Below are 9645 nucleotides of genomic sequence, written 5' to 3'. Positions count from 1 at the left end.
ATATGTCTACTTAATGTGAGTTTCAAAATCTTCACCAAGGTCGGGACGAACAGACTTACGCAGATTGCGCATTCTGTGGTTCATCCGTCCCAGTCTGCTTTCATGCCTGATAGAAATATCCTTAAAGGGGTTGTTGTCTTGCATGAAACGCTCCATGAAATCCACTCAAAAAAACTTGATGGCGTAGTTTTTAAAGTGGATTTTGAAAAAGCATATGATAAAGTTAAATGGCATTTCCTTCAACAAGCTTTGCGTATGAAAGGTTTTGATCCGGCCTGGAGAAACCAGATTGACTCCTTTACGCAAAAAGGGAGTGTAGGGATTAAAGTGAATGACGACATAGGTCACTATTTCCAAACACACAAGGGGTTAAGGCAAGGAGACCCGATGTCACCGATCCTGTTTAACATAGTGGCAGATATGCTGACTATTTTAATAGGTCGGGCAAAGGATGCAGGGCAGGTAGGCGGCCTGGTCCCACATCTAGTTGACGGAGGGATTTCCATTCTTCAGTATGCTGATGATATTATCATCTTTATGGAGCACGACTTGGCGAAAGAAAGAAACATGAAGCTGCTGTTATGCTTATTTGAACAATTATCTGGCCTCAAAATTAACTTCCACAAGAGCGAATTGTTTTGCTTCGGAAGAGCAAACGATGACCAGGACACGTATAAACAATTGTTCGGATGTGAATTGGGTTCCTTGCCGTTTACGTACTTAGGTATACCCATTCATCATCGTAAGCTGACTAACTTTGAGTGGAAATGCATCGAGGATCGCTTTGAAAAGAAACTGAGCTGTTGGAAAGGGAAGCTCATGTCATACGGAGGACGATTGATTCTGATTAATTCAGTCCTTACCAGTATGCCTATGTTTCTTTTATCCTTTTCCAGGTTCCGGTGGGAGTCAGGAAAAGGTTATATTTTTACCGATCTCGATTCTTTTGGCAGAATGATGAGCTCAAACGAAAGTATAGGCTCGCTAAGTGGGATATAATCTGTAGGCCGAAGGACCAAGGGGGTCTAGGTATTGAAAATTTGGAATTCAAAAACATATGTCTCCTTAGCAAATGGCTATTTAAACTATCGTCTGAGACGGACGCTACTTGGGTACAGATTTTGCGCAATAAGTATCTTTATGCTAAAACATTGGCCTAGGTAAACGTGAGGCCTTCCGACTCACCTTTTTGGAAGGGTTTGATGAGAGTCAAACAATTTTTTTTAACAAGTCAAAATTTATTGTCGGGAATGGTGCCACTACGAGGTTTTGGAAGGATACGTGGCTTGGGGAGACTCCCCTTGCACTTCAATATCCTACTTTGTACAACATTGTGCGACGTAGAGAAGCCTACGTTGCAACTGTTTTACAATCCACTCCCCTCAATATTAGTTTTCGGAGGACGCTAGTTGGAAATCGTTGGGAGGCCTGGCTCCACCTTGTTAGACGTTTGATGGAGGTCCGGCTGTCCCAGCAACCAGATCAGCTGTATTGGAAACTTACTAAGAACGGTGTGTTCTCGGTTAAATCTATGTATCTGGATGTCATTAACTCTAGCGTTGTCCCTTCTTCGATTCACGTTTGGAAAGTAAAGGTTCCCTTACGAATCAAAGTGTTTATGTGGTTTGTGCATAAACAAGTCATTTTGACTAAGGATAACCTGGCAAGACACAACTGGATGGGCTCTTCTAGGTGTAGCTTTTGCGATCATAACGAAAACATCAAACACCTCTTTCTTGATTGTCCGTTGGCTAAGATTCTGTGGCGGTCAATTCATATTGCGTTTAATATTAATCAGCCCACCTCTATCAACATGTTATTTGGAGCATGGCTTGACGGAGTTGATTCCGATACTGCAAGACACATTCGTGTTGGCGTTTTTGCTTTACTTTGGGCAGTATGGAACTGCAGAAATGATTTAGTATTTAACCGATCAACAAACATTCACTTTTTGCAGGTTATCTTCAGGGCCACGGCGTTCATCCGTATGTGGTCGCTACTCACTCCAACGGAGGCCAGGGAACATTTGGTTACTGCGTCTACCCGGTGGGAGATGGTAGCGCGGGATATTTTCAACCGGTTTGGATGGCGGTCATGTAATAGGATAGGCATGTAGTGCTCCTATTGTGTTTGCCAGCCGGTTGTGGCTTTGGGTTTTAGCTCTTTCGAGCTTTTTGTTTATTTTCGCACCTCGATACTTGGCGACTTTGCTATTGGATTATGTTTTTAATAATATGAGCCGTATGCATCGTTCTGATGCAGAGGCTGGGGTAAACCCCTTTTCGAAAAAAAACCAAGGATGAAAAAGAGGAGCAGATCGCCAACTTTACGCGTGTCCTCTGGTATGCACAGCAGCAACAAGTTCATGGATTTTTTATGGGTTCTCTTTCTTGAGAAATCCTTGCACAGGCGGTTACTCTTGAGACCCCGGCAGAGGTGTGGGCAGTGATCCACGCCACGTTTGCTGCTCAAAGTCAAGCTCAAGCAATCAACACCCGGATTAACCTCACAAACCTAAAAAAAAGGTAACATGAGTATGGCGGAGTACCTCACCAAAATTAAGATGCTTTTAGATGAGATAGCTTCTGCTCGAGCAGCATTGGGCAGCGACGAGATCATCTCCCATGCTCTGGCCAGCCTCGACCTCGGCGCAACCGGTCGAGTCGGCGCTTGTAGCTTGGGTTGAATCCGTGACTGTCCAAGAGCTCTATATCCAGCTGCTAAGCTTTGATGCCCGCCTCAACCTAACCACGACATGAACGTATGGCAGTCCTCTGCTAATGGTGATTTACGTGGTCGACGAGCCGGCCGTGGGCGCGTTCACCACGGGTGAAGCCACTGCAGCGGCAGTGGCGGGCGCACACAGGACAACCAGGGCAGAAACAACCAGTACCAAGGCAGCAACCAGGGCGGCAACAACTAGTACCAAGGCACATGTTCTGGTGGGGGCGGCTACACCAACGACAACGTCCCAGCTGGACCTTCTTCCTCCACCAGATTTCAGTGCCAACTTTGCAAAAAACTGGGTCACGAGGTCCTAGATTGTTGGCAGAGTTATGACAAAAATTATGTTACTGATACTCGTCATGTAGCAGCTGCAATCAGGGAGCAAGGTGGAGATGGAACTATCTGGTACGCCAACTACGGAGCTACCGATCATGTCACCAATGAACTTGACAAACTTGCCATTAGAGAGAAGTACTTCGACACCGACCAAATTCACACCCCAAGTGATGGAGGTATGGGTTCTTTTATGTTAGTCAAGCATATATTAATTCCCCTACTTTCAAACATGATCTCCTTCTAAAATATGTCCTTCATATTCTACAAACTGACAAAAATCTTGCATCAATGTCTCGTCTTGCTGCCGATGATAATGTCTTTTTGGAAACTCATCTTGAATAATTTTTATAAATGATCGGCCCACAAAGGAGCTCATTCACCATGGTAGATGCATTGAAGGCTTGTATCCCATCACATCCAGAGCACTTAGTCGAAAGCATCATCGTCATCAAGTGCACTCCATCATCAGACCTTCCTTGGCAAGGTGGCATCAAAGATTAGGACATTCCTCTTCGATCATAGTCAAGCAAGTAGTGAATAAAGACAATCTTCCATTGTCATCTAGGCAAGATATTGAGTCAGTTTGTGATGCTTGTCAATGTGTAAAAAGTCACCAACTTCCATATCCTAGGTCAAATAATGTGTCTCATGCTCCGTTGGAACTTAATTATCTTTACTGATGTATGGGGTCATGCAAGGGACTCTTTTGGAAAAAATATTATCTTAGATTTATTGACGACCATAGCAAATATACTTGGATATATTTGCTCAAGTTTAAATCTGAAGTTCTTGAACACCAGTTCAATAGGAAAATCATCACAATCCAAAGTGATTGGGGAGGGGAGTACGAAAAACTCAACTCTTTCTTTTGCAATATTGGCATTGCTCAACATGTCTCTTGCCCCATGCTCATCAACAAAATGGCTCTGTCGAGCGTAAACATCACCATATCGTTGAAGTAGGTTGATCTCTTCTAAATCATGTTTGAATGCCACTAAGATATTGGGATGAAGCCTTTATTGCTGCCACTTCCCTTATCAATTGTCTTCCTAGCAAAGTACTCCCTCCGTCTCATAATATAAGAACGTTTTTGGCACTACAACGTTCTTATATTATGCTACGGAGGGAGTAATAGGCAATACTACTCCGTTGGAGAAATTGTTTCAACAAAAAACCATACTACAACTCTCTGAAAAAATTGGGGCTTGCCACCCATATCTCCGCCCATATAATTGACACAAACTTGAGTTTCGTTTCACTCAATGTGTTTTTCTTGGATATAGTAATCTTCACAAAGGGTACACGTGTCTTGAGATTTCTACTAGATACATTTATATTTCTCATGATGAAACAATATTTCCCTTTGCAAAGCTTCATCCAAATGTCGGCGCCCTATTTCGTGCTAAAATTCCACTCCTTCCTGACTACACGACTAGTCCAGATTACGGGGGCTAGTTAAATAGTACTGATCATATGACTAGTTTCAAAGAAAATTTTAATTTTGATGCTAAGTGTGCAGATTCGGGGCGTCATTTTATGCAAGCAGATATGGACCAAATAGGCACGGGATCCAAGAATGATCCTCACGGCAGCAGGGGCGCATGATCCAATGGAGATTGGTGCGTCGGGAAGGAAAGAGCGCGATCCCACACTGATTCCAGCCCGCTACGTGCGTCCGATGCCGGGTTGGCCGACAGCCCCAGCGTTGTGGGTCCCTCCAGCTCAGCCAGAGTGGCATGGCGTGACTAGCCGTGTGCCACGTGCCTGTGCCATGGGCCAGTGGCCTACATGGCGACGAGCGCAGGGCCCAGTGCGGACGTCTCTTCCCACCGGCAAATTTGACAATTTTGACCTGTGGACGAAATCAAATCACAGAATGAACTGCCCGTGAAACTATTTCACGCGGCTGACCTTTTTGTGTGACGCCCGACACGAAGGCGCCACACTACACTATGCAACGCCTCATAGATAGGAGCTACACGCCTGGCCAGCGTTGCACCCCAGAGTGCCTAAAAATTGCTAAGTCATTGTGCAGAACCTAAGAGCTAGGCGATGCACTGTATAGTGTGGCGCCTAGCTCTCAGGCGCTGCACTAGTGGTTGCACTATAAAATGAAGCAACCACTAGTGCAACACCTAGAAGCTAGGCGCTACACGCTATAGTGTGGCGCCTAGCTCTCAGACGCTGCACACTGACTTAGTAATTTTCGGATCACGCGGGTGCGACGTTCGCCAGGCGTGTAGCGCCTATCTGTGAGGCGTTGCACAGTGTAGTGTGGCGCATTTGTGTCGGGCGTCACACAAAAAGGTCAGCCACGTGAAATAGTTTCACGGGCAGTTCATTCTGTGATTTGATTTCGTCCATAGGTCAAATTTGTCAATTTTGCCCTTCCCACCCAACCGAGCGTGCGCTTGCCGAGGACGCCACGCGACACACTCCCGCCGGCAAAACGATCACGAGGAGTATTTCTGACGCCCTGATTCCCTCAAATCGGGGTTGGATGATATAGCAGATCACGTCGGATCTTTTGTGGAGGAAAACTTTGCTGCCGGACCAGCGACTCCGAGATCTTCTACAGCAAAGACTACTCGGACTCGTGTACCAGCCCCTGTACATGCATTTCCACGGTGTCATACAAGATCCTAATATGGTATTATTAAGGAAAAAGAGTACACAGATGGTGCTATAAGGTACGATAAATTCAAACATGGTTTTCTTACTAGTATGGGAGAACGAACTCATTTGCATGATACACTTGCTAGTAAAGATCGGAAAGACGCCATGGATAATGAATATGAGGCACTCATGAAAAAGAAAACATGGCGATCGGTACCACCGGAAAAAGGCAATAAAACTATAGATTGTAAATGGGTGTATAAGATTAAAAGGAAGTCTAATGGAAGCATAGACATATATAAGGCTAGATTAGTTGCAAAAGGTTTCAAACAAAGGTTTGGTATTGATTATGAGTATACCTTCAGTCATGTTATTAAAGCAGCTACTATTCGACTTGTACTATCCATTGCTATTTTCAGAGGTTGGAGCTTAAGGCAGTTAGATGTTTAGAACGTGTTTCTTCATGGTGTTATGGAAGAAGAGGTTTTTATGGGGCATCCACTAGGTTATGAGAACATAAGCGCACCTCATCATGTTTGCAAGTTAGATAAAGCTTTGTATGGTTTGAAATGGGGCCCAAGAGGCTGGTACTCAAGGTTGAGCACATAGTTACAACGACTTCGGTTTACACCATCTAAAGCTCATACCTCATGCATTATTCTTCTATAATAGAGGTAATGTTACTATATTTTATTCTTGTGTATGTTGATCATATAATTTTTGCCAATTCAAGTCCAGATGCCACTACTAGTCTGCTTAAGGATCTAAAGATGGAGTTTGCTCTTAAGGATTTGGGAGATCATCCTTACTTCCTTGGTATAGAGTTAAGTAGGTAAAAGATGGCATAATTCTTACATATGAAAAATATGCTAGTGACATTCTCAGCAGAGTAGGATCCGAAAACTGCAAGCCTGTAAGTACACCAATCTCAACTTTAGAAAAACTCACAATTGATAGTGGAGAAGCACTTGGACCCGAGGATGCAACAAACTACAGACTTGCCGTAGGAGCATTACAATATTTGAGTCTTCAACGTCCTGGTATTTCTTATTCTGTGAATAAAGTTTGTCAGTATTTACATGCACCACCACTATTCATTGGACTGTAGTTAAAAGAATTGTGAGGTATATGAGATTTTCAGGAGGAATTGGACTCAAAATTGTTAAGTCCCCTTGTATGCTTGTAGCTGCCTACTCCTATGCAGATTAGGCAGGATGTGCTGATGATAGAAGATCCACAGCTGGATTTGCTATATTATTGGGGAAAAATCTTATATCATGGAGTGCAAGAAAACATGCATGCTACATTCTCAAGGTCAAGCACCGAGGCTGAGTATAAGGCTGTAGCAAATGCTAGTGCTGAAGTCATGTGGATTCAGACTTTACTTTGTGAACTAGGAGTGAATACTCTACGAGCTGCAAGATTATGATTTGATAGTATTGGTGCAACCTATCATTCAGTTAATCCTATTTTTCATGCATGTATATACAAAGCACATTGAGGTTTTTCATTCATCGGAGAAAGAGTAGCTCGCAAGCTACTGGACATAAGGTTCATACCAACTAGAGATCAACTAGCTGATGGCTTCACAAAACCGCTTATGGAGAGAAGGACCAATGAGTTCAAGTACAATTTCAAGCTTGGAGTTCCTTTGGTTTAGATCGAGGGGGAGTGTTGAAATATAATAATATTGGGATAGGACTAGTGTTTAACTTAAACTCTTTCTATCTCTACTTTTGTAATCTCCTCCTCAACTGATCTCCTTATCTTTACATATTGATTGATCTCTGTACGATCGATCTCCAGCTTGTAAGGCTGCCCGTAATGGGAGTATCATAGGTAGTATCATGCATGCCAACTAAGCAATTTTGATGAGGTGGCATAGAATTAAATGAAGAAAGAGAGGCTTGAGTATCATATCATGATACCGTATCATATTAAATGATGTGCTACTTTGTGTCATGCATGGCAATAAATATAGTCCTCTATGATACCAACATATGATACTATGCATTAGGGATGTAGTATCATAGACTAGTATCATATGCATGATACTAGTATATGATACTCCCTGTTACAACCAGCCTAAGCGATGGCTTCACGCATATATATACAACGTGGCCCCAGAAAAGGGTTCTATGCTTCCCAAATTATTTCACAAGGCAAAGGTGAATGCAAGCCTGTTATCTCGTAGGCCGGAATAACCGAGGATTGGTTCGAGGATGAGTACGGCTGGCAGGATGGACGATGAACTAGAGTCCCGAGGCATCTCACGAGGAGATAGTAGGTCCAAGTATCAAAGTTTCATGGTCATAGTAGTGGAGATCATAAAAAGGACTTTAAAAAGCCTTGCTGCCATCGGCTGTAGCCAGACATGAGAAGGATACAGCCGAGCAAACTTCGAGAAGAAGAATGGAGAGACAAGAGAGTAGATTTCAGTTTTCCATATCTGCAGAATTAACTTTGTCCGGGATAGGACGCACGGCTTCCTCTCCACTCAACCGCATTCCGCACGCACACTCGAACACAGTTTCAGCTGGATTACATGTAACCAGACGCCATCGACGCACGCCCAACACTACATCTTGGCTCCGAGGCCGCTCCTTCGGACAAGTTCATCGATGACCTATGCTGAGTCCTCGACGTGCAGCTGTGAGTGGACATGAGATGCTGGCACGCAGGGCCAGATTTAATGTCGGAGCCGATGAGAAATTTGCATATTCACTTATCCCGATACCTCCTATGCCGAACTAAAGGTCGTGACCATGAGCAAGTGAAAACTAACACTCTTCCCCATGTTTGCACTCATCTGGTTATGTATTTTGTTTAGGAATTGCTAGGCTGGATTGGTTGGATGAGCTACTGAACTATTTTTACCTGAACCATATCATTGTAGTTCATACTCACAAATTGACCACGGCATGGTAGTTTCTTGCTCCGCGTGTTGGACATGAGAGCAGAGGAAGACTCTTCCATATATAAGGTGGGGACATCAAGGTGAGTAATTAAATAGGGCTTGTAAGCTGTGAGTAGCACAAAACTCTTGAGGGTGATAAATTTAAGATGTGCATGTAAGAGAGCACAAGTGATGCTTCAGTGCATCATACCTTCCCAAATACTTAGAAGGGCATTTTTGTTTGTCACTGCTAATGTAGATTAACCATCTGACTCGTACTACCGGCACCATAGGATCGTCGTCGTCCTCCTCCTCCGAGATTGGCTCGGGAGAGCTCAGAGATTGTCCATCCACAATTTCAGTCTGACATAGGGCGTCCGCGAGGCGGTGCTCCGGTGTCAGCATCATGTACCATGTGATCTTTGAAAGGACCATGGTGACGGCAGATAACAAGGAGATCGGCAGCAATGGTAGCATGGGAAGGAGGATAAAACGTGATGCGTACTAGAGTTAACTAGGTGATTTCTCCGCGTGTTGTTGCGAATACTTAAAAATTAATTTTGAATGAATTTTGTATGAACGAAAATGATCTAAATAAAAAGCTATTATTTTTTGAAGTAGCTGTGTGAACAAAGAGTATGCATGTACCTAGAGCATTGTAGTTGTAACAATTAAATTGGGGTATGCATGTGCTACGAAATAGCTATGCAAAGGCCAGGTGTTACTAAGTATGCTTTGTATCCGCTTGATGCTACATTTTGAGTTAATAAAAACGCGTTTTGTCAAAAAAGTGCACAAAATCTCTACTCATAATGAATGAGTCCGTACGTCGTTAGTTCGTTCGTTCGTACCCCCCATCCATCCCCGCATAACCCCACCGATCGATCCCCACCCCCACCGATTTTCTTTTCCTCTAAAAAACCGACATCTGCTTAATCTCTTATCCCACCAATTTTTTCTGCCACCTCCACCGGTTTTCGCTAGAACGAAATAAGTCACCAACCCCACCACCATCGATCGAACAAAGGTCCTCACGTACCTCACCGATTTTTATCCCAAGTAAGCCCCAC

Source organism: Triticum urartu, chromosome 7, assembly GCF_003073215.2.
Source record: "Triticum urartu cultivar G1812 chromosome 7, Tu2.1, whole genome shotgun sequence".
NCBI lineage: Eukaryota > Viridiplantae > Streptophyta > Magnoliopsida > Poales > Poaceae > Triticum > Triticum urartu.
Note: the sequence above shows the minus strand (reverse complement) of the source record.